At 42.6% G+C, this 6,168-nt stretch overlaps 2 pseudogenes; both read left to right on the top strand.

Annotated features, from left to right (window-relative positions):
- The first annotated feature begins 443 nt into the window (after positions 1-443).
- LOC100972980 (large ribosomal subunit protein uL2m-like) lies at positions 444-2,928 on the top strand (annotated as a pseudogene).
- Positions 2,793-2,886, top strand: LOC112436758 (U6 spliceosomal RNA; annotated as a pseudogene).
- Positions 2,929-6,168: the final 3,240 nt, after the last annotated feature.

The raw sequence follows: 6,168 nt of genomic DNA on the forward strand, positions 1-6,168 counted from the left end.
CCTGCTTTGCACAACTCTCTGTAGATTTCCTTCCCTGGCAGGGCGCTGTGGGCCTGGCTGGTGTTTTCCTTGAGTCTGAGTTGATCTCCTCAGAGCTGAGGGAGAACACTGGAAAAAAGTGTCCTTTAGAGATTTAGAGATATTGATAAGCAATTAGAAGATATGCCACCAAATGCTGGTTAAGAAGATAAGTCAATCTTTTAGAAAGTTTGAAGCAGATGAAAGGAGATGCTGGAGGAATTTTCTGAGCTCCATCAAGTTTGGGTTCCATAACTTTGTGCACTGCTTGGGTTGTAGCCAGTTATAGGAGCCTATGAGAGTACACAGTTTTTTCTTTTTAAAAAATATATATATCACCACACAATTTCCTACTCCTTTACCCTCCCAGATCCTACAGCTTTTCATCTAGATATAACAACAGAAGTGTTTAAAAATAGAGGCACTGGGAGAGGAGAAAGGGTCTGGGATGTGAAGGAGACAGTTTTACTTTTGTTCAACAGCCACTAGAAATTAGTTTCAACTTTTCAGATCTAAGCTTATTGAGAGGTTTAACCTGCAGTTTGATGAAAAATTCAACCAGTGTGAAATTTTGGAATACAGAATATCTATGAGTGAGGGCAAACAGACCTTCTATGATCCATTTTGTGGCTGAAACTTTGATTCAAAGAAGAGACAGTCCAGGCCAGGTGCGGGGCTCACGCCTGTAATCCCAGCCCTTTGGGAGGCCGAGGCGAGTGGATCACTTGAGGTTGGGAGCTCGAGACCAGCCTGGCCAACATGATGAAACCCCGTCTCTACTAAAAAAAATAGAAAAGATTAGCCAGGCATAGTAGTGGGTGCCTGTAATCCCAGCTACTTGGGAGGCTGAGGCAGGAGAATCGCTAGAACCTGGGAGGCGGAGGTTGCAGTGAGCTGAGATCACCCCATTGCACTCCAGCCTGGGCAACAAGAGTGAAACTCCATCAAAAAAAGAAAAAATAAATAAAAGAAAGAGACACTGAGTTTGTGCCTCTAATTGTGCCTCCCCTTTCTTGGGAATAATAGCCCTGTAGGGCAGGGGAGGATAAATAAGAGCTTCTAGGGTTTAACTTAAAAATCAGACTATTTAAGCCCCTGGACCTCTGAGCCTCCCCATGTCCCCTTGCTCATGCTCTCTCTACTTAGCTGTTAAAAGATCTGCTCTTGCTGCACTGTCACTCTCCACTCTCCTCCCCCTGCTCAACTGGCTTCAGTCTATCCACCATCCTCTCACCGCAGCTGCTACCACTGCTGTTCTCAGAGAGGTGTGGAGGGGTTTCCTCCTCACCACTGCTCACAGCTCTGTTTTAGGATCCCTCTGTTAGCCTGTCTCTTAGCTTACAGGCATTCTGCCAAAGAATCTGGAGCCTTTCCTAAAGGATGGGTAGAAGTGAATTTGAGTGACACAATCATATGTCTCCCTAAATGGTTTCTTCTTCCCTACTAATAATAGGTATCAATAGGATTCTACGTATCTTGACCTTCTCCTACTTCAGGTGGGATCTAAAGAAAAGGGCATCTTCCCTTTTCTTTTTGGTGGAAGGGTATTCATTGTGGTTTCATAGGTTTTCCATCTCAATATTTCTCTCAAGAACACTAGCAGGAGTGTGATGAGCCCTGGCTGTCCTGATGGCCCTGTGGGCACTGACCTGCACTCTGCACTCTCTGAGCCTGGCACCCCCGACCGTTGCCACTTCTGTCCTGAGTCTGTTCCCTGCCTCCCAGGTGATGAACAATGCCCTCTTCCAATGGCCCTCTGCCTTGATGTTGCTCCCCTGCCACCAAATCCTTACTTCTATGGCCCTTAGTGCCAACTTTGTGCCTTGAAAGAGTCATACCAAGTACACAATTAAACCAGTGAAGATGAGGAAGTCTGGGGACGAAGACCACACAGGCCAGATCTGGGTGCACGGTATTGGCAGGGGCCACAAGCAACATTATTGCATGATTGACTTTTGTGTTTCTGGCCTGAGGAGGAGACCAAGTCAGGACCCTTTGAGGAGAAGGTTATCCAAGTCCACCATGATCCCTGTAGGTCAGCAGACATAGCTCTGGTTGCTGGGGGTAGCCAGAAACACTGGATCATCACCACAGAAAACTTGCAGGCTGGAGATACAATCCTGAACTCTCACCACATAGGCCAAATGGCAGTTGCTGCTCAGGAAGGGGATGCACATCCACTTGGGGCTCTGCCTGTGGGAACCCTCATCAACAACATGGAAATTGAGCCAGGCCGGGGTGCCCAGTATATCCAAGCTGCAGGGACGTGTAGTGTGCTACTGTGGAAGGTGAATGGCACAACCGTTATCCAGCTGCCCTCTAAGAGGCAGATGCAGGTGCTGGAAACATGCATAGCAACAGTAGGCTGAGTATCCAACACTGATCATAACAAACAGGTCACTGGCAGGGCAGGTCACAACCGTTGGCTGGGCAAGAGGCCTTCCAGTGGGCTACAGCACTGCAAGGGGTGCTGGGCTGGCCGAAAGATTTGGCCACTACCCTTCATGAAGAGTTATGTGAAGCTGCCTTCTGATGCTGCCCAAAGCTGATATCCCTGTATTGTAATAATGTGCCCCCCTCCCCTGAAAAAAAAAAAAAGAGCACTAGCAGGTTCTTGAGCAGCTGGAACTCTTAGAAACTTGCTGTTTTACCCCAAGTTTCCAGTATGAGTATAGTGATTAGATTCTCCTTCTTCTCATCTTTTCTCTTTCACTGGCCCTCAAGGCACTTAAAATAAAGCCATTAATATTTCATGGTAAACCTTTGTTTTTATCATGCTCACTTCAGCAGCACATATACTAAAATTGGAATAGTACAGAGAAGATTAGTATGGATGACATGCAAATTCGTGAAGTGTTATATTTTTAAAAGAATGAAATGCTGTCACTTACAGCAACATGGAGAAACCTGGAGGGCAATACGTTAAGTGAAATAAGCCAGGCACAGAAAGACAAACACCATATACTCTCATTCATTTTTGAAATCTAAAAAGTTGTTCTCATTGAAGTGGAGAGGAGAATAGTAGTTACCAGAGGATGGGGAGGGTAGGAAGGAGAGAGAGATGATGAGAGTGATGGTCAACGTGTACACATTTACAGTTAGATAGGAGGAATAAGTTCTCATGTTCTTTTGCATACTAGACTGGAGATGACAATAAAATAGCTAAAAGAGAGGTTTTTGAACATTCTTATCACAAAGAAGTGATAAATGTTAAAAGTGATGGGCCGGGCGCGGTGGCTCACGCCTGTAATCCCAGCACTTTGGGAGGCCGAGGCGGGCGGATCACGAGGTCAGGAGATCGAGACCATCCTGGCTAACACGGTGAAACCCCGTCTCTACTAAAAATACAAAAAATTAGCCGGGCGTGGTAGCGGGCGCCTGTAGTCCCAGCTACTCGGGAGGCTGAGGCAGGAGAATGGCGTGAACCTGGGAGGCGGAGCTTGCAGTGAGCCGAGATCGCGCCACTGCACTCCAGCCTGGGCGACAGAGCGAGACTCCGTCTCAAAAAAAAAAAAAAAAAAAAAAAAAAAAAAGTGATGGCCATGTTAATTACCCTGATTTGGTCATTACACAATGTATACATGTGCAATCAAAATATTACATTGTATCCCATAAATATATATAATTAGTATGCATCAATTAAAATGTATGCATAATTAGTATGCATAAATTAAAACTTTTTTAAAAAACTAGTTTTTTATACTATTGAAAACATAGTTCTATGCATTTTCTAAAATGCCACCTATGCCCTTCCTATTCAGAGCCTCTTGGCTTTAACACATACTGGCCAACTTGGGACCATAGAGGAGGAGCTAAAACATGAGGGATTGGTTTAGGAGGTAAGGGGAGACCCAACATTCATGGCTCTGGGATTCGGTCATTTGTTCTCTTGTTGGACTTTTTAAAAATAATTTCAACTTTTATTTTAAATTCAGGGTGTTTATGTGCAGGTTTATTACATGGGTATATTGCATGATGCTGAGGTTTGAGGTATGATTGATCCCATCATCTAGGTACTGTACATAGTTCCCAATAGTGTTTCAAAATTTATCCCCCTCCCTCTCTAGTGGTCCTCAGTGTCTAATAGTAAACATTTGCTACGTCTAAGATTACATGTTAATGATACCGGAGATTACACATGTGCAAGAGGCATAGCTAATGCTTCAAACAGTATAGAGATGGGAATAATTTATATAAAACAGAGAATCTGGGATAAAATCTATGTACTTATATTATAAATTTGGAATTTTTCCCTAAGGAGATGATATTTGAAGTTTTACAAGAGGCATTCATTCATTTAGTCATCAAAAATTTGTTAAGCACCTATGTAATAAACACTTCTAGGTGCTATAATAATAAAATATGAGTGAATGGCAATGGGGAGTTATTTGTTAATGACTCTAGAGTTTCAGTTTTATAAGATAAAGAGTTCTGGAGATGGATGGTGATGGTGGTTGCACAACAATATAACTGTTGGCTTTTTTTTGTTTGTTTTGTTTTTGAGATGGAGTCTCACTCTGTTGCCCAGGCTGGAGTGCAGTGGCATGATCTCGATCTCGGCTCACTGCAACCTCTGCCTCCTGGGTTCAAGCGATTCTTGTACCCTAGGCCTCCTGAGTAGCTGTGATTACAGGCACCCGCCACCACACCTGGCTCTTTTTTTTTTTTTTTTTTTTTGTATTTTTACTAGAGATGGGGTTTCACCATGTTAGCAGGCTGGTTTCAATCTCCTGACCTCAAGTGATCCTCCTACCTCGGCCTCCCAAAGTGCTAGGATTACAGGCATGAATCCATTACAGGCATGAATACCATTGAACTGTACATTAAAAATAGTTAAGATAGTATATCTTATATTATGTATATTTAAGCACAATAAAAATTGAAAACAAAACAATAACAAAATAGATAAATGAATAAATAATTTAAAAAAACATGAGGAAACAAAAAAAGACCTTTGCCCTCTATGGAGCTCATAATCTAGCACGGGGCAATAGACACTACATATTATATTATTTATACATTAGAAGGTCATAAATGCTGGAGGAAAGGTAGGGGGATTAGGCATCTCTAGGTTAGTTGCTATTTTAAAAAGAATTGTCAGAGTAGGCCTCTTACTCTTTGATCAAAGACATGGAGATGATGGAATTGGCTACATAAATATCTGGGTTCCAAAGCAGTGAGAACATCCAGTGCAAAAATCCTTAGGTAGGAGCATACCTGGCACATTCTAGGGATGTCAAGGAGGCCAGTGTGGCTGGGACAGGGTGGGGGCAGGGAGAGATAGGTAGGAGTTGAGGTTACAGTGGTAAAGGGAAGTCAGATCATATGGGTTCTTGAGATCGTTGGAAGGACTTTGGTTTCTACTCTGAGAGAAATGGGAACCATTGCAAAGTTTTAAAAAGGAGAATGGATGATGTGACATATTTTAAAAGGATAATTATTTACAGAGAGAATAGACTCAAGTGAAGAAGCAGGGTACCTGCTTAGGAGGGTGTTGTATTAGTCTTTGGGTGAAAGATGGTGGTGGCTTGGACTAGAGCAGTAGCAGTATTCGTGGTGGGAAATGGTTAGATTTTTACATATTTTAAAGGTAGCGCCAACAGAATTTCCTAAAGGATTAGAGGTAGGGTGGAAAAAATAAAAGTCAAGGATGACTCTAAAGTTTTTGACTTGAGCACCTGGACTGTTGGAATGCCATCATGGGAGAGGCTTTGAGTGAGCAGTTTTTTTAGGGGGAAGATCAGGAGTTCAGTTTTGAACACATTGAGTAAACTCTGTTATTACAATTTGGTTTTTTAAGTTGCACAAGTGAGGGCCATGGAAAATATGAGTCAACGGAATAGTATCTTTCACATAGTATTGGCTCAGAGTAGGCGTGTCCTTTAGATGTGGAAGAAAAAAGAGGATGTAAGATTGTAAGAGCTCTGTTGCTGACTCATGTTTTTCATGACTGTCACTTGTGCAACTTAAGAAAATTAACTGTAATCATAACAGCTAACAATATTGAGCTGTTACTATGAACAAATAGATGACATGTTAACTTATGCTAATGTGTGTAATTGAAGGAAATGTTAAATTGCAGTTAGAGGGTAGTGAGATTCCCATCCAAGTTCATGGAATCTGTCTTCTGTCCTTGGACTCCAGATTGAG

This window comes from Pan paniscus, chromosome 10 (assembly GCF_029289425.2).
Source record: "Pan paniscus chromosome 10, NHGRI_mPanPan1-v2.0_pri, whole genome shotgun sequence".
Lineage (NCBI taxonomy): Eukaryota > Metazoa > Chordata > Mammalia > Primates > Hominidae > Pan > Pan paniscus.